At 35.0% G+C, this 19,699-nt stretch overlaps 1 protein-coding gene across 3 annotated transcripts in view; it reads left to right on the top strand.

The window, feature by feature from the left end:
* The window catches only part of RNGTT (RNA guanylyltransferase and 5'-phosphatase), a 334,659-nt gene that overhangs the window by 120,057 nt on the left and 194,903 nt on the right, over positions 1-19,699 (top strand). The window lies entirely within an intron of this gene.

Raw genomic sequence — 19,699 nt, forward strand, 5'->3', positions numbered from 1 at the left:
TCTAGTCCTTTGCTATTACCAGCACTGTTTCAGTGAACGTTTTTGTTTCTATGGGTGGATATTTCTTCAGGGTAAGTAGAATTTTTGGTTTAAAGATTATGAGTAATGTTAGTAACTACTGCCAAATTCCTTTCCAAATAAAGCAATTTTGTCTCCAGCCGATGAGAGAGCTCATTTTCCCGTTGCCAGCATCTTTTTTTTTTTTTTTTTTTTTTGATCTGTAGGCAAGGCACTGTATTGTAATGGGAAGGTGAGTATGAGTTTTTTTTTTTTTTTTTTTTTTTTGAGGCAGGGTCTCACTCTTGCTCAGGCTGGAGTACAATGGTGCCATCTTGGCTCACCACAGCCTTGACCTGCTGGGGTCAAGTGATCCTCCCACCTCAGCCTACCGAGTAGCTGCGACTACAGGTGCATACTACCATGCCCAGCTAATTTTTTGGTGTTTTTTTAGAGACCAGGTTTCCCTGTTTTGCCCAGGCTGGTCTCGAACTCCTGGGCTCAAGTAATCAGCCTGCCTTAGCCTCCCAAAGTGCTGGGATTACAGGCGTGAGCCACCATCCCTGGCCAAAAAGTTCATTTTTATGTAGTTAAATTTGGCAATATATTTCTTGCATCTTCTGGTTTTCTGTCTTGCTTAAGAAGCCCTTCATTTCTAAAATATTTTTATATTATGTTCTAATATTGCTATGATTTTGTCTGATGATTACATTTAGATGCTCTATTTTTACTCTTGCATTCCTTCAGGGAATTGTCTTCTGTTTGCATAGTCTATTTAGCATCCAGTTTCTTTTATTCACTGTCTCTTCTTCATGCCCTGTGTTCTCACATGAACATACTAATTCTGTTTATGCCTCATCTTCTCCATTTTCCTTTTCATTCTCTTTTTTTTCTTTGTTCTCTTATTATTTTTAGTATCACTAATATGACTACTATTATTACTGGTACTACTGTTACTGCTGCTGCATAGTTTGTTTTCAATGGGATATTTACCAGATCCAGTGTTTAAAAGCAATTGTACCTTGGTATATCTGCTTTTTTAAGACATGACATGTAAAGTGCATGTTGACTGTTTCCTGAAACTTTCCTCCATTTCTCATTTGTGCTTTTGGTGAGATTCTTATTTCTTTGTATATAAATTATACAGTGTGTTCTGTGTGCCTGTTACGTGTTAGGATGTCTGATTTATTGAACTCACCTTTTAATTTGTTTTTCTTCTCTGACTTTCTGTTTTCCTTTCTTCCCTGTTTTGTAATTTCTCCGCAGTTTTGAATATTTGTGAGACATTCTTGCTTTTGGTAGTGGTTAACTTTCTTAGCAAACCTGATTGGTGGTTCTAATTCGTAGATATGTTAGTTGGCGGTCATAAAGCTCTGCTGTCCTTATCAGAATATAAATGTATTTTGAGCCTGCATACCACATGGTCCCATGCTTGATTGTATACTGATAAACATTTGAAATGTTTTACAAGTTTTAGAAAGGATAAGGAGGCACATTTGGCATTCACAAGAAGGCCAGCCGGCTATTTCTTAAGAAGCCTGAAGGAATGTTATACCTTTTGTGAAATTTGTCATATTCCAGAATCAGGTTTGTAACTTCACAGATTCAGAAACCTTGGGAGTCATTTGCTCTTTTTTATATTTCTCTATTGTGAGTTGAATTTATAGTTCAGCTTTGATACTGGGTTATGAGAACTTTTACATGAAAATTGCACGTGGCATCCAAGAAGTTGGTGGGATTTTACTTTCAAACCAGTGTTTTATATGCCTGGTTTAGGGCATTTGAAAAATTGGTGGCCACGAAGAACCGTGGTCTGTTTATATTCAGCCCAGGGAATAGTACCCAAATAATTTATATTTTTTGGGAGGAGGGTGGTTATGATAGAATTGTGCAAAAATATAGCAACATATGCAATCATGTTTTAAACTCTTCACCTGCTCCTACTCTAGCCCGCTTAGTTTGGTGTTAGTCTTTGGATATGATATTAGCTGTAAGTAATCCTAGCACTATTGAGTGGCTATCTTTTTCATTCAACAAATAGAGTAATCATCCTACTTTTATTACAATTTTATGTAACACCTGCTCGGCATGGGAATTTTGGTTGACCACTGCTACTGTGATCTTCCCAACTGTTCACTGCTTGCCTTTTGTGTCAGTTTTGGCAGCAGGATATTAAGGGGGTACCTACAAGAGCCTGTGTACTAGTGTGCCCTGTCCAATAGGTTGGGTAAAGATAAAGTTAATATTTAACATCTGCTGTGTCCATGGTGGAAATCTATTAACTGGAACTATGTTCTCTTATGAGAATATTTTCTAAATTGTAAATACAGTATAAAAATTGAGCAAAAGCCAAATTGCTTTGGTTTGTGTTCGTTTTTAAAAAATGAGTTTGACAGGTTGTGCTGTCATAATTCAGAGTTCAGCATTTAAGAAAATGTGTTTAGATAGTATAATTTCATTATTCAAATCAGTACTGCCTAGAAATATTTTCTAATGTGTAACATCAGAACTATTTTTTAGGGATTTGAAGCAATTATGTGGAACAACTTTTTATGTAGTTTTTCACTAGAAAGACAGTGATCTTACTGTGTTTTTCTTTATACTTAGCTTATGTAATTCCTTAAAATCATAGGATATTTCTTTTTTAAAAGCAATTCTAGCTAGGCGTGGTGGTTCATGCGTGTACTCCCAGCACTTTGGAAGGCCAAGGCACTTGGATCGCTTGTGCCCAAGAGTTCGAGACCAACCTGGGCAACATGGCAAAACCCTGTCTCTACAAAAAATACAGAAAAATTAGCCGGACATGGTGGCACATGCTTGCAGTTCCAGCTACTCAGGAGGCAGAGGTGGAAAGATTGCTTGAGCCTGGGAGGTTGAGGCTACAGTGAGCCACGATTGCGCCACTGTACTTCAGCCTGGGTGGCAGAGTGGGACCCTGTCTCAAAATAAATAAATAAAGAATAAAAGCAATTCTGATTTTTAGAATTTTAAATAGTCTCCTCTCCTCACTTTCAGTTCTTATTATTGTATTTTGTCCTTAATGTCTCTTACTGAAGTAGTTTTGGTTGTAGAATACCAAAGGAAGACACGTTTTGTTGCAGAATTGGTATAACATGTAAGATCTTAGTAACACCAGTTATAGGATAATAACTACAATTGAAAGGTTATTGCTGTGGAGATTTTTATCTTTGCTAATGGGATGGTAAAATAGTGATCTTATGAACCTTACAGCATTTTCAGGGAAGTATAGATCATTTATTTTAGGAATGGTAGCTTTTATGAAGTTTTAAACAAAATTTACAACTATAAAACATGCATACTCATTTTGTAGAAAAATAATAGAATTTCATATCTGTGTATCTTTAAAATCTCAAAGATGATTCTGATTTTAGGAATTTATTAATATAGTTCTATAACTCTTGTTTAATTTGATCTGTTAAACACAATGAAGGGATAATTGTTCAGTTTTTAACTTTAATATACAGTCAGAATACAACATCCAAAAGAGTAATAACAAGTTGTTTTTCAAATTGCGATTCTATTTACATTTCCAGTTTGAAGGCCAATTCAAAAAGAATTATTTGAGTAGATTACATATGACTAACAAAACTCTAAAAACATGCAGTAAAAAGTTTCTCTGAAAGCTCTCCATCCATTTATCACCTTGTCAGTAACCATTGCTGTTAGCTTTTAGTGTAGCCATCCAGAATTTCTTTATGAATAAATAAATGCATTTATTTATATTCTTACTACCTCCATATAGGGATGATTTTTTTTTTCCTTTTTTTGAAACAAAGTCTTGCTCTGTCATCCAGGCTGGAGTGCAGTGGTGCAATCATTGCTCACTGCATCCTTGACCTCCCAGACTGAAACAATCCTCCCAACTCAGCCTCCTGAGTAGCTGGAACTATAGACCTGAACCACCATTCCTAGCTAATTTTTTAATTTTTTGTAGTGATGGGATCTTGCTGTATTAACCAGGCTGGTCTCAAATTCCTGAGCTCCAGCGATCTGCCTGCCTTGGCCTCCCAAAGTGTTGTGATTACAGGCATGAGACACCATGACCAGTATGGTGACTTTTTAATATACTGTTCTATCCTTTTCTTTTTTTCTTTTTCTTTTTTTTTTTTTTTAAAAAACTTGACAGTATGTCTTAAGTCTCTTCACTTCAGTATTGGTACACAGAGGTTAGATCATCTTCATTTTTTTTTTAACAGTTGCACAGATTTTCGTTGTATCAGTATACCATAACTTAGCTAACATCATAGTCACAGACATTTGGGTTCTTTTTAGTCTGTTGACATGGTTTTTTTTTTTTTTTGCATATAGATATTCAGTTGTTTCTGTACCAATTGAAGAGACTGTCCTTTTCTCATTGAATTCCTTTTGCACGTTTATAAAAAATGAAGTTAGTTGTATATGTCTGGTTCTGTTTCTAGACTGTTCAGTTCCCTTGATCTATTTGTCTGTCTTTACTCAAGTACCGTACTGCTTTGATTATTTTTGGTTGTTGTGAATCTTGAAATCCAATAGTATAAATGTTTTAACTTTGTTGTTCTTTTCTAAGTTGTTTTGGCTATTCTAGACCTTTGCATTTTTATGTGAATTTTATAATTAGCTGTCAATTTCTACAAAAAAGTCTGCTGGGAGTTTGGTTGGAATTGTAATGAAAATATAGGTCAATTTTGGGGAAGAACTAACATCATAACAATGCTGAGTTTTCTAGTTCATCAACCTGGCATATATTTTCTTTTATGTAGGTCTTCTTTACTGTCTCTCAGCAATTTTTGTAGTTTTAAGCATGAGATTTTGCTCATCTTTTTTCAGATTTATTTCATACTTTTTGATGTTGTCATAAAAGTCTTTGAAAAATTTCCATTTCTGACTATTAGTATAAAGAAGAAATATACTGACTATTTTCCCCAAAGGAGTATGTTGATTTTTGTATATTGATGTTTTATCTTACAGTCTTGCTAAACTCAATTATTACAGTAATAATTTTTTGTGAATTTCATCAAAATTATTACATAGACAATAATATCAGTGAGAAAGGTGCTACTTTTCCCTTTCCAACTTGGATGCTTTTAATTTTATTCTCCTGCCTTGAATAAAATTCAAGATGTTGAATCATTCTGTCATTCCTGGGATAAGCCCTACTTTGTCTTAGTATATCGTTTTAAAATATATTATTTTAATAATAATATTATATTATTGTTCTGCACTGGCTGGAATCTATTGTTTAATGTTGTATGGAAGCAGTGAGAGTGAGCAGCCTTGTCTTCTTCCTCATCTATGGGGAAGCAAAATTTGGTTTTAACTATTAAATAGGATGTTAGCCATAGGACTCTAGGATAAGATGCCTTTTATACACGGTTAGGTTTTAGACTTGAAAGCTGATAATTTTGGCATACTAATCTTATTTATCGAGCTCTCTTACTTCATTTTGTTATTGCTTGTAATAATTTTGCAATTCTTTTTTTAGGTATTCATATTAAGTGTAAATAGTGATATTTTTACTTATTGGATTTTTCATACATTAACTTTTGACTAATTTGATTGTACACAAATACGATTTTAGATTGTGGCAGTAGTTATGTGGATTCTTGTTTCCTGATTTGAGTGGGAATGCTTCTGGTGTTTCTTCAGAGTACGATATGCTGCCTTTAATTCTGAGATCTGTTTTATCAGATGAAACAAGTATGCGTTTGGTTCTGTTTCACTCAGTGATTTTATTTTTAACCACGAATGAGTGTTCGGTTTGGTCAAATGGCTTTTCATCTACTATTTTTTTTTTTCTGTTTAGATCTGTTTATCTCACGAATTATATGAAAATATTTCCTGATGTTGAATAATTCTTTCATTCCTGGAATAAGCCCTACTTTGTCTTAATATATTATTTTAAAAAATGTACTGCCCAGTTTTTTTTCTACCTTTTTAAAAGGATTTTTGCATTGATGTTTATAAATAATCTTGATATTTTATAAATCTTTGGAAACTTTTTCATCAGTGGTACACTCTGTTATACTGTTTTCATCAGTGTTATAAAAAGAACTGGGTTTAAAAAAATACGTTCTAGAGCTGTTTTTTTGTCGGTGGTGGTGTTGTCGTTGTTGTTGTTTTAAGACAGGGTCTTGCTCTGTTACCCAGGCTGGAGTGCAGTGACACAGTTATAGCTCACTACAGCCTTGAACTCCTGGGCTCAGGTGATCCTCCCGCCTCAGCCTCCTAAGTAGCTGGGACTTCAGGCATGTGCCACCACACTCAGCTAATTTTAGAATATTTTGTGGAGTTAGTGCCTCTCAGTATGTTTGACCAGGCTGGTGTTGAACTCTTAGGCTCAAGCAATCCTCGTGCCTTGATTTCCCAAAGTGTTGGGATTACAGGGTGAGCCACTGTGCCCGGCCAGAGCAGTTTTAATAAAAACATTGGAATTATCTGCTTTTTTAGGTTTTTGAGGAATTCCCCTACGGAATTATTTGGATTGTAGTGCTTTGAGTTTGGGTTAATATCTTTTTCACTTCCTATGTGAAAATTGGTACATTTAAATTTTTCTCTCCCTTTGAGTACAATATCCATTTATTAAAATACTTGAAGTTTCTTCTCTCTCTCTTTTTTTTTTGTGTGTGGGTATTTTTTTGCACTTAATCTTAGCCAAGAAGTTGAGAACTGATTTTTTAAAATATGATAGCTATTTAATTTTTTCTCCTCCCATGAACTTTTAGTTTAATTTTTTATTTCTGCTCTTTTCCTAAGCCAAGCCTAGTTCTTTTTTTATTTTATTTTAGAGAGAGGATCTTGTTCTGTCACCCAGTGGAGTACAGTGGCATGATGAAAACTCACTGCAGCCTTGACTTCCTTGTCTGCAGCAATCTTCCCGCCTTAGCCTCCTGAGTAGCTGGGACTACAAGCACGTGTTATCACGCCCGGCTAATTTTTGTATCTTTTGTAGAGATGGGGTTTCACCATGTTCCCCAGGCTGGTCTTGAACTCCCGAGCTCAAGCAGTCTGCCCACCTCGACCTCCCAAAGTGTTGTAATTACAGGCTTGAGCCACCACACCTGGCAAATGTCTGATAATTTCTTTGTCATGTTAGTAAGGGTTTTGTGGTTTTGGTTTATTTTTTAATCTTTCCCAGGATTGTGAGAGTTTTAAAATTTCTAGTGGAAGAGTCTTTATTTTCTGAGTTTATTCTTAATTAAAAAAATTTTTTGTAGTGACATGAGATAATATTATCTGTACTTTTTCTGCAATGTATTATAAAGTGTCATCAATTTTTTATATATATTTTTTTATTTTTATTTTTATTATTTATTTATTTATTTATTTGAGACCGAGTCTTGCTCTGTCGCCCAGGCTGGAGTGCAGTGGCACAATCTCGGCTCACTGAAAGCTCCACCTCTCAGGTTCATGCCATTCTCCTGCCTCAGCCTCCCGAGTAGCTAGGACTACAGGCATCCGCCACCACACCTGGCTAATTTTTTTGTATTTTTAGTAGAGACGGGGTTTCACCGTGTTAGCCAGGATAGTCTTGATCTCCTGACCTTGTGATCTGCCCACCTCGGCCTCCCAAAGTGCTGGGATTACAGGCGTGAGCCACCGCACCCAGCCTTTTAAAATTTTTTTGTTTTATTTTTTAAAAATAGAGACAGAGTCTTGCTGTATTGCCCAGGCTGGTCTCAAACTCATGGACTCAAGCAGTTCTTTCACCTCAGTGTCCCAAGTAGCTGAGCTGCAGGCATATACCACTGTGCCTGGCTAATTATAATACTTTCTAAAACTTTCTGGTACAGATCTATCAGCCTTAAAATTCTGGTAGTTACTGACTTTTTGTCTTATTCTGAAGTTTAATGTTTTTATACGATGTTTTTCATAGGCATTTTAGTAGGTGTTTTGGAAAGTTTGTACCAGATCTGCTAGATAGACAATATTTTAAACTAGAAAGCTCTGCTATTATTTGCTTAGCCTGAGAAGCTGCTTTTTACATTTCATAATTATTTTCCCCTTATTTTCAGGGAATAGGTTATCTGTGTGTATAAGTAGATGGGAAAGACCACTCTAAAATTGCTGCCATTTATGGAGTGATAACATTGTCTGATATATTCTTGTCTAATTGCCCATTTTTCTGGCCAATTGACAAAAATAATAATGCATTCTCTTCTTTGACAAACTTCTCATGTTTACTTTTCCCACTTGTAAAGTTCTATTGCTGTTGAAATAGTATGTTGTCTTTCTTTATTTTCTGCTTGTCCGTGTCTTGGAACTCTGTACATTTCCCTTAGGGGGAGTCAGTTGTGTATAGTTAGGATCTAGTGAAAGAACATGCAAAGAATCACTCTTGAGTGATTTTAGGAAATTGTCTTTGATTAAAAAAAATAAGCAAGTCTCTGTGCCCTTCCCCCCATTTCAAAAGCTAGAATTAAAAATGAAAACAAAAGAACAGATAATCTCTTGAAGTTCCTAGTGGCAAAACTTTTCTCTGCTTGGAGTCATTTTACTTTCTACTGTCTAGTTAGACTAGAAAAATTTTATGCGGAAAATATTTTTAAATAATTTGCTTATTGCTGTTTCAAAAGTAAAATGTTTGCTTTGTAGGATGACAGAGTAGTAAATGTTAAGATCTCCTTCCTAATAATTGTTGAGAGAATTAAATAGACAATTACGAAGGGTATTCTTTTACTACATTTAATTTTTCAAGGACACATCTACTTTTAAAATAATTTTATTAATATTTGTTATTTGCATGCTTTGTTAGGTAGGAATTTAAATTTTATGTTTATGTATTTCATTTGGCATTCAGATTTATTTTCTAGGTACTGCTTTTCTTTTCTTTATTTTCTTATTTATCACTAAATATAAATTTATAAGTTCTTAAGTATTTGTTCAAGACTAGTAGTTCATAAAACCATAAGGCTTGTTATTTTTATATCACTGTTCTATGACTTTATCAGTGTTGTATTGTTTGTGTCACAGTAAAAGAAAAAGAACCTTTGAGAGTTTGTTATGGCAACTGTGGTTGAGGAGAAGAAAGAATTTTTGCTTAAACATGAAGATCTATTGTTCACACATAGAGATTTTCAGTGATTCTGCCTAATTTTTAATGAAATTACAGATAAAATGGTGCAACTGCATTTTGGTTTGAAAGCAGATGCAAGATAAAATAAGGATGACCATTCTCATGTTTGCGGTGTTCAGTTTTGCATTATCTAGTCTATTATTATGTCATTCATTATTGATAATTGAATATGGCCTGATGGATCCTTTCAATCTCATTCATATGTCATTTCAGAGGGAAATTTAAGAAAATAATATAATGCATACTAAAGAGAATTCATACTTTCATATGGCGAACCTAAAGATTTATTGTCCCAGATAACTTCTTTTGGAGTAGCAAATCTTATTCTTATTCGCTGACACATGAAGAAATAATTGTATCTCATGCCATATATATTTGAAATATTTCTATGAAAGATTTATAATTGTAACATGGAGAAATTTCTATGTTTGCTCAATATGAGAGCTAAATTGTTTTATAATTAACATTAAAAAATACCTATTTGTAGATTCAGAGGAAAACGATGATTATTATTTATTTATTTATTTTTTAATTCTTTTTTTTGAGATGAAGTCTCGCTCTGTCGCCCAGGCCAGAGTGCACTGGTGCTATCTTGGCTCACTGCAACTTCTGCCTCCCAGGTTCAAGTGATTCTCCTGCCTCAGCCTCCTGAATAGCTAAATTACAGGTGTGTGCCACCACACTCAGCTAATTTTTGTCTTTTTAGTGGAGTCGGAGTTTCACTATATTGGCCAGACTGGTCTTGAACTCGTGATCTGCCTGCCTCGGCTTCCCAAAGTGCTGGGATTACAGGTGTGAGCCACCATGCTCTGTCAAAAGATGAGTATTGGCCTCCAAAATAATTAAGAGGCAGTTACTTTGTCTAAATCTGATGAATGAATTGTTCTAACTGTGATTGTGAGTTTGCTGCAGGTTAACAAAGGCATAGGATTGACATAGATCACATGACTGTATTCACATTCAACTGAATGCTTTTTTAAACATTATACTTTAAATTCTGGGATACATGTGCAGAACATGCAGGTTTGTTACATAGGTATACATGTGCCATGGTGGTTTGTTGCACCCATCAACCTGTCATCTACATTAAATATTTCTCCTAATGCTATCCCTCCCCTAGCCCCCGACCCCCGACAGGTGCCTGTGTGTGATGTTCCCCTCCCTGTGTCCATGTGTTCTCATTATTCAACTCCCTCTTATGAGTTGAAGATGCAGTGTTTGGTTTTCTGTACCTGTGCTAGTTTGCTGGGAATGATGGTTTCAGGCTTCATCCATGTCCCTGCAAAGGACATGAACTCATCCCTTTTTATGGCTGCATAGTATTCCATGGTGTATATGTGCCACATTTTCTTTATCCAGTCTATCATTGATGGGCATTTGGATTGGTTCCAAGTCTTTGCTGTTGTGAATAGTGCTGCAGTAAACACATGTGTGCATGTGTCTTTTTAGTAGAATGATTTATACTCCTTTGGTTATATACCAGTAATGGGATTGCTGGGTCAAATGGTATTTACGGTTCTAGATCCTTGAGGAATCACCACATTGTCTTCCACAATGGTTGAACTAATTTACACTCCCACCAACAGTGTAAAAGCGTTCCTGTTTCTCCACATTCTCTCTAGCATCTGTTGTTTCCTGACTTTTTAATGATCACCATTGTAACTGGCGTGAGATGGTATCTCATTGTGGTTTTGATTTGCATTTCTTTAATGACCAGTGATGATGAACATTTTTTCATATGTTTCTTGGCTGCATAAATGTCTTCTTTTGAGAAGTGTCTGTTCATATCCTTTGCTCACTTTTTGATGGGGTTTTTCTTGTAAATTTAAGTTCCTTGTGGATTCTGGATATTAGCCCTTTGTCAGATGGATAGATTGCAAAAATTTTCTCCATTCTGTAGGTTTCCTGTTCATTCTGATGATGGTTTCTTTTGCTGTGCACAAGCTCTTAAGTTTAATTAGATCCCACTTGTCAATTTTGGCTTTTATTGCCATTGCTTTTGGTGTTTTAGTCATGAAGTCTTTGCCCAGGTCTGTGTCCTGAATGGTGTTGCCTAGGTTTTCTTACGGGGTTTTTATGGGTTTAGGTCTTAGGTTTAAGTCGTTAATTCATCTTGAGTTACTTTTTGTATAAGGAAGGGGTCCAGTTTCAGTTTTCTGCATATGGCTAGCCAGTTTTCCCAACACCATTTGTTAAATAGGGAATCCTTTCCCCATTTCTTGTTTTTGTCAGGTTTGTCAAAGATCGGATGGTTGTAGGTGTGTGGTGCTATTTCTGAGGCCTCTGTTTTGTTCCATTGGTCTGTCTCTCTGTTTTCGTACTAGTACCACGCTGTTTTGGTTACTGTAGCCTTGTAGTATAGTTTTGAAGTCAGGTAGTGTGATGCCTCCAACTTTGTTCTTTTTGCTTAGGATTGTCTGGGCTATATGGGCTCATTTTTGGTTCCATATGAAATGTAAAGTAGTTTTTTTCTAATTCTGTGAAGAAAGTCAATGGTAGCTTGATGGAGATAGCATTGCATCTGTAAATTACTTTGGGCAGTATGGCCATTTTCATGATATTGATTCTTCCTATCCATGAACATGGAATGTTTTTCCATTTGTTTATGTCCTCTCTTACTTCCTTGAGCAGTGGTTTGTAGTTCTCCTTAAAGAGGTCCTTCACATCCCTTGTAAGTTGTATTCCTAGGTATTTTATTGTCTTTGTAGCAATTGTGAATGGGAGTTCACTCATGATTTGGCTCCCCAATCTCTAAGTTGATTTGGGGCTGAGACGATGGGGTTTTCTAAATATACAATCACGTCATCTGCAGACAGAAACAATTTGACTTCCTCTCTTCCTATTTGAATACCCTTTATTTCTTTCTCTTGCCCGATTGCCCTGTCCAGAACTTCAATACTCTTGAATAGGAGTGATAAGAGAGGGCATCCTTGCCTTGTGCTGGTTTTCAAAGGGAATGCTTCCAGCTTTTGCCCATTTAGTGTGATATTGGCTGTGGGTCGTAAATAGCTCTTATGATTTTGAGATAAGTTCCATCAGTACCTAGTCTATTGAGAGGTTTTAGCATGAAGGGGTGTTTAATTTTATCAAAGGCCTTTTCTGCATTTATTGAGATAATTGTGGTTTCTGTCATTGGTTCTGTTTATGTGATGGATCACATTTATTGATTTGCGTATGTTGAACCAGCCTTGCATCCTAAGGACTAAGCCGACTTGATCATGGTGGATAAGTTTTTTGATGTGCTCCTGGATTCGATTTGCCAGTATTTTATTGGGGATTTTCGTATCTGTGTTCATCAGGGATATTGGCCCTGAAATTCTCTTTTTTTGTTGTGTCTTTGCCAGTTTTTGGTATCAGGATAATGCTGGCCTTATAAAATGAGGAAGGAGGCCCTCTTTTTCTATTGTTTGGAATAGTTTCCGAAGGAAGGGTACCAGCTCTTCTTTGTACCTTTGGTAGAATTCAGCTGTGAATCTGTCTGGTCCTGGGCTGTTTTTGGTTGGTAGGCTATTAATTATTGCCTCAATTTCAGAACTTGTTATTGTTCTATTCAGGGATTTGACTTCTTCCTGGTTTAGTCTTGGGAGGGTGTATGTGTCCAGGATTTTATCAATTTCTTCTAGATTTTCTAGTTTATTTGCATAGAGGTGTTTATTGTATTCTCTGATGGTAGTTTGTATTTCTGTGGGATCAATGGTGATATCTCCTTTATCATTTTTTATTATGTCTATTTGATTCTTCTCTCTTTTCTTCTTTATTAATCTGATTAGCAGTTCATCTATTTTGTTAATCTTTTCAAAAACCAGCTCCCACTACCCTTATCACATTGCTGAGAGAGTAAATATTTGATAATTTCAGACAGTGTGAAACCTGCATTATCTGCCCCCAAACTGAAAAGGTGATGTGTAAATGAGACTAGATCTTAAGACATGGTTAAGAAAATGTAAGCTTTTAAAGTAGATAAGGAAAATGAGGTACACATGCTTTTTTTAAAGTTGGATTATATTTTTTGATCATTTTTATACTTCAAGCAGAGCCAATCTTACTAAAAGTAAAATATAGAAAACTTATGTGTTATTATTGAATGATTGCAATAAAATTTTAAAATACTTTCAGAAATTACTTCAGTGAAGCCCTTAAACTTGTAGGTTTAAGTAACTTCTCTAAGGCATGAGTGTGAAGACAAATGCATGAAAACAAACTGTAAATCACAGATATGGTTCTAGTACCTAATTGGTGATGATGTTGAAGAAGGGTGTCAAACAACTGTGTTGTTTATATGGAACTAGATTTTCTGTACCTTGTTTACCAAGTAAGATGCTATCGGTTGTAAGACCATGCCCCGTGCCCACCTTTTTCTTTTCATATGTTTGGAAATGTGTTACCCAGTGGTACATGAAGTCAACTGTGATTTGTCATTGTAAGGTAAGTGCTGTTTTCAGACATGTGAACGTGTGAGCTGTGAAATAGGGAAGTATATATTTCCCAATAGAAGGAGGAACTCTATATTTTCTATGCTAATTTTAAAATTGGTTTGAATAAACCAGTCATTTGAATAGATTAGAAAGAGATCAGCATCAATTTGTTTGTATTCTACTATTGTGCCATCAGTCTTGTCTACTTTGTTGGACATGGGTGCAGAGTGAAGAGAAGGATAGTGGAAAATGCAACCAATTTATATGAACATATGGAATATGGCAACTATAAGTGTCATGTGTAGAGGCAACATTTAAAAACAATGGTCATAAGAGCAATTTTGTATATTGGTGATAGCTGAAAAGCTCTAATAGTGAACTATTTCAGTAGAAGACCAATAGAACACACTGTACTTTGCAGTGGAAGAAACAGTACCACTGTATAACAAAGTTTGGTTGTAGACACAAAACAAAGGCAAGATTTACATGTATTCAAATAAATATTAAAAAAAAATATATATGTCAAACATATACACACACACTGATTTGGAAAATAGGCTGTATTTATTTACAAAATAATGATTTTCAAGTTAGTATCTCTTATTGGATATTTAGATTGCTACCAAAGTTTTGTTTCTAATGTTTTGATGAATATCTCTTTAGATAACTTAGTGAAAGTTCATGAGTATTTCCTTAGGATAAATTCTAAAAATGGAATCTTAGGCTCTTATCTATGTGACCACATATTCCTGAAAGTTTGTGCTACTGTGTGTCTCCACGCATGTGGTAGGTAGAATTCTAAGGTGACCCCCCATGCCTGTTGTGTAACCCTGTCCTCTTCAGTGTGGGTGGGATCTGTAGCTTGCTTCTAACCAACAGATGGCAAATGTGATGGGATATTGTGTCAATTATTAATTTATATTCTTACTTCTCAGTGTACCCTTCAATATATGCTCTATGATAACTGACAGACTTCCTTTAAGCATTTTCATTTAAGAATTTTGGCATTTTGTAAATAATTTTTGATTATTATTTTCCTTTCATTTTTACCTATATGTTTTTTAGAAAACAGAAAGAAGGGTGGGCCCGGTGGCTTACACCTGTAATCCCAGCTGTTTGGGAGGCCGTGGCGGGCGGATCACTTGAGGTCAGGAGTTCGAGACCAGCCTGGCCAACATGGTGAAACCCCGTCTTTACTAAAAATACAAAAATTAGCTGGGTGTGGTGGTGGACGCCTGTAATTCCAGCTGTTCCAGAGGCAGAGGTAGGAGAATCTCTTGAACTCAGGTTGCAGTGAGCTGAGATCACACCACTGCATTCCAGCTTGAATGACAGAGCAAAACATGGTCTACAAAAAAAGAAAAAAAGAAAAAGAAAACAAATATGTTTTCAATTTATTGCACGGTCCTTTTTGTTGGCGTCTTGTTTATATATATTTTCTTTCAAAGTAGACCTGTCCAACTGAACATCTGTAAGATGATGAAAATGTTCTGTAGTCTTTGCTGTGTACTACAGTGCCTCCTAGCCAAACATGGTTATTGAGTAGTACTTGAATTGTGGCTAGTGCAGCTAGGGAACTAGATTTTTAATGTCATTTAATTTAAATTTTTGTAGCCATATGTGGCCATTGAATAGCACAGTTTTAATACATAGTTGTGTGCCACTTAACAATGTTTTGGTCAACTTTGGACTGCATATATAATGGTGGTCCCATAAGGTTATAACAAAGTTGCCCTATACAGGTGTACCATTTTTTATCTTTTATACATAAATACTTGCCAGTGTGTTACAGTTGCCTGCGGTATTCAGTACAGAGCATAGTTACGTGCTGTACTGGTTTGTAGCCTAGGAGCAATAGGCTATATATTATATATCCTAGTGTATAGTTGGCTGTACTGTCTAGGTTTGTGTAAGAACACTTAGTGATGTTTGCACAATGACAGAATCACTCAACAATGCATTTTTTCAGAGCATACTCCTGTTGTTAAATGATGCATAACTATATTTTTAAACTTAATTTGCTGGTATGTAGGATTTTTGTGCCTATATCATAGATTCTTTTTACATTTAAAGTAAAATAAAACTTATCTTGATGTATACCTGTATGATCTAGTTCCTGCCCACCTTGCTGCTAATTTTCTATGATTTTCTTTTACAGTTACTGTTCACAGGTGTTTTTATTTCTTGTATCCCCACATATGATACTTTATAGTTCATTTTAAGACATTTGCACTCTGGAACTGTGCTTAGCTTTTATGGCTGCCTCTTTCTAGTTCTCAGCTAAATCTCAACTCCTTTGTTAGCCTGATCTCTGATTTTTTTTCCAACAACATTTTATTTAGAAAAAAATTTAAATATACAGAAAAGTTGAAAGAATTGTATTGTGAACACCCGTGTATCCAGGGCCTAGAGTCTTTATTTTACTGTACCACCTCTAACACATATTAATTCATCTATTTCTCTATCCATCCATTAGTCTATTTTTTGGGACGAATGTCAGAGTAAATTGTAGACATCCATTTATTTTCAGTTTTATTTTTTACTGGGTTTATCTCTTTATTTTGTTGGAGAAGTTCTTTACATATCTTGGATATTGTTCTTTTGTCAGATATGTTTTTCTGATATATTCTCCCACTTTGTAATTTGCTGTTTTATTTTCTTAACAGAGGCTTTGTTGTTGTTGTTGTTGTTGTTGGGACGGCGTTTTGCTGTTGTTGCTCAGGCTGGAGTGCAATGGTGTGATCTTGGCTCACTGCAACCTCTGCCTCACAAGTTCAAGTGATTCTCCTGCCTCAGCCTCCCAAAGTGCTGGGATTACAGGCGTGAGTCATCATGCCCGGCCAATTTTCTTAACAGAGGCCTTTGATAGCAGAAGTTATTAATTCACTTGTTTGATTTATGAATTATTTTTCTTTTATGGATAGTGCTTTTTTGTGTCTTGCCTAAGAAACCTTTTCTTGACCAACCCAAGGTCAGAAATATATTCCCCTATGTTTTATTCCGAGAGCCTGTGGCTTAGCTTTTATGTTTGGGTGTATTATCCATCTCAAATTAATGTTTCTGTTAGTAGTGTGGAGTAGGAATTGAGAGTCATATCACCCTCCCCACTAGTTATTCTAGCACCATTTGTTGAAAAGACTTCTTTTCCTGGATTGCATTGACACGTTGGTCAAAAATTAAATCACCATATTATAAATCACTGTATTATAAATTATGTATTTGTTGGTTGATCACCTGTTTTTAATTGCCATCCTATCAGTGTTCACTCTTTTTATGTGATACAGACACACTTTCTGATAAAATGGTGTGATAGATTTGCCACTGTATTGCAAATGCCTGGAACTACTGAATGGACGATAGAGATTGGTCTATAGTTGACAGTAGATGGAGAATGATTTTGTAGTTGTCTGTTTTTATTACGTAAAATGAATCGGGGGATTTATGCCTATTTTTCTGTGACAGAATAGTTTATTTACATTGTAGTGAACTGTTCTGTGAAAGCTTGAATGAACTCAGTTCTAAAATAACTTTTAGGATATTTTTAAGGAAGAAATTCTTTGAAAAACATAGCTAGCAAGTTTTAACATTTTTATGTGTAACCTTTGTTAATATGTCATTTTAAGAAAATTATCAATGTCATTAAAATGTTCAAGTGTATTATGTTGGTGTTGGACATATATTTTCTTTTAAATTTTATTTTCTATGTATCTGTGTAATGTTAGCATTGTGCTATCATCTCGAGGGGAAATCCAGGTGTATGTTTGAATCTCTTCCCAAATATGTCTCTCTAATTCCCTGAGTCCACTAAAATCTCTACTTCTTTCCTTTTCCCTTAGCAGTGGCCTTTTGCCTAGGGAAAAAATAAGGATTTTCTAAGTTTTGCCATATGTTTAGAATTGGGAAATGCCCTTGGAGAAAAACTGGCTGTATAAATTCAGTTCACTTTTTGGCCCTTCCGCTGACTGCACAGCACTTAACAGAATGTTTTAAAATTTGAAGTTTATCAACTTTTCCCCTTTATTTTTAACTTATTTATTTTTCTTAGTTCTAATTTTTTTTTTGTTGTTTGTTTAGTGACTAGGGAATGTAGTTGGTATAATTTCTAGGAATTTGCTGTTTTTTTTTTTTAGTGACCCAATATATCATCAGTTATTATAAACGTTTGTATGAATGTTTTTATGCTCTACTTTTGTCGTAGGTAAGAGAGGAATATTAAAATGGTTCAGTGCTATTACTTTGTCTTTTTTCTAATATATTAAAAATTTTAGCACGTAAGCATTTATTACTCATTTCTTCATTATGAATTTTATTATCAAAATCAGTTGACACCATTTTTTCTTTCAGTTTGCTTAGGCATATTTTACACAGAAATATTAATTTCTTTTATTTTGCTTTTGTTTACTTTGAATTTTGCTTAATCATATTTTGCTTAGAAATATTAATATAGGTTTGCATAATATTTAGTTTTTCTTAAAAATTTTGCTTCATGTGCTTCTATATATTTTATCTTTTATACTTTTCTTTGTTGTTCTTTTTTGTATTATGGGATAATTTCTCAAAATGCCCCATATTTCACACATCTGATTTTTAGCATAGCATATTTTTCAGAAATTTGAGAATGTAAAGCATATGCTTTCTAAAATTTAATTAGCACATTTTTGTCTTTAGTGTTTCTAAGCAGACTTTTGCTTGGGGATGTATAATACACAGTGAAAGATACACAAATCATAAGTTTGCAATTTCAGAATTTATTTATTTATTTTTTGCATGTGAAGGTTCGGTTGTTCTATCACCATTTGTTGAAAAGACTATTTTCTCTTCATTTCATTGCTTTTGCTCTTTTGTCAAAGATCACTTGACTGTATTTATGTGGATCTATTTCTGGGTTCTGTTCCATCCCACTGATCATTTGTCTGTTCTTTTGCTGATATTATTCTGTCTTGATTACTGTAGCTACTACACTGCTGAGTCTGGTAGTGTCAGTTGTTGCCCTTACTCTTCTCCTTCAGTATTGTGCTGGCTATTTTAGATCGTTTGCCTCTCCATACAACCTTTAATATCAGTTTGACAATATTTAGAACATAACTTTCTGGGATTTTGATAGGGATTGTGTTGAATCTGTAGAGCAAATTGGGAAGACTGACATCTTGACGATATTGAGCCTTCCTATCCATGAACATGTACTGTCTCTCCATTTATTTAGTTCTTCTTTGGTTTCTTTTGTTGGAATTCTGTAGTTTTTCTAATACAGATTTTTTTTATATATAGTTGTTATGTTATCCCTAAGTATTTCCTTTTTGGAGGATGCTAATGTAAATGTTTTTGTATTTTAAATTTCTAATTTCACCTGGTATATAGGAAAGTGATGGATATTTTTTCTATATACCATTGCTGGCATACAGGAAAGTGGTTGAGTTTTGTACATTTGTGTCCTGAAACCTGGCTATAATTGCTTATTAGTTCCAGTAGTTTTTGTTTGTTCTTTTCGTATTTTCTGCATAGGCAATCATGTCATTTGTGAAAAAAGACGTTTTAGTTGTCTTACTTTATTGGCTAGAACTTCCAGTATGATTCTGAAAGGAGTGCTGACAGAGAATATCTTTGTCTTGTTCCTGACATTAATGAGAAAATATTTGATTGTTTTTTGATTCTCCCTCTCATATTAGCCAAACATGGAGGGCTAGGTAACTGGCCAATGTTTTAAAATTTTGCTTTCTTTATTTAATGGTGTGGAACTGCTAGCCTCGGATAAGTCATCCATCATCATCATCATATCATCATCATTGTCATCATCATTAGTAGTATGTTGTTAAAATTAGACTTTTTCACTTGATAACTGGTAGGAGTCTATAGGTTTTCCTGTGATAAGTTCAGTCCTCAGAAAGCACCACTCGTATGGCATTTCAGGGCTTAAATTCTTAATACTATCCGCTTGGTTTTCCAAGTCTAAAACAGCGTTCCATATAGGATTCTGTACAATCCCATATCTAATCATATTGCATTGCTGAGAATTGTAGTCCCAGAGAGGCATCTGTGGAGATAGGGTTTGAGAATGTTCGTGAAATGTTTCTATCAAGTCCTACCTAATAGGTGAAATAGTTTTTGAAAGATAAAATAAAGATCCGAGCTGTAGCAGGTAGATAGAAATGCCTCTTTCATTGTTGGATGGTAGACATATATTGTAAGATAGTGATCTATTAGAAAATACGTTTGA

This window comes from Macaca mulatta, chromosome 4 (assembly GCF_049350105.2).
Source record: "Macaca mulatta isolate MMU2019108-1 chromosome 4, T2T-MMU8v2.0, whole genome shotgun sequence".
NCBI lineage: Eukaryota > Metazoa > Chordata > Mammalia > Primates > Cercopithecidae > Macaca > Macaca mulatta.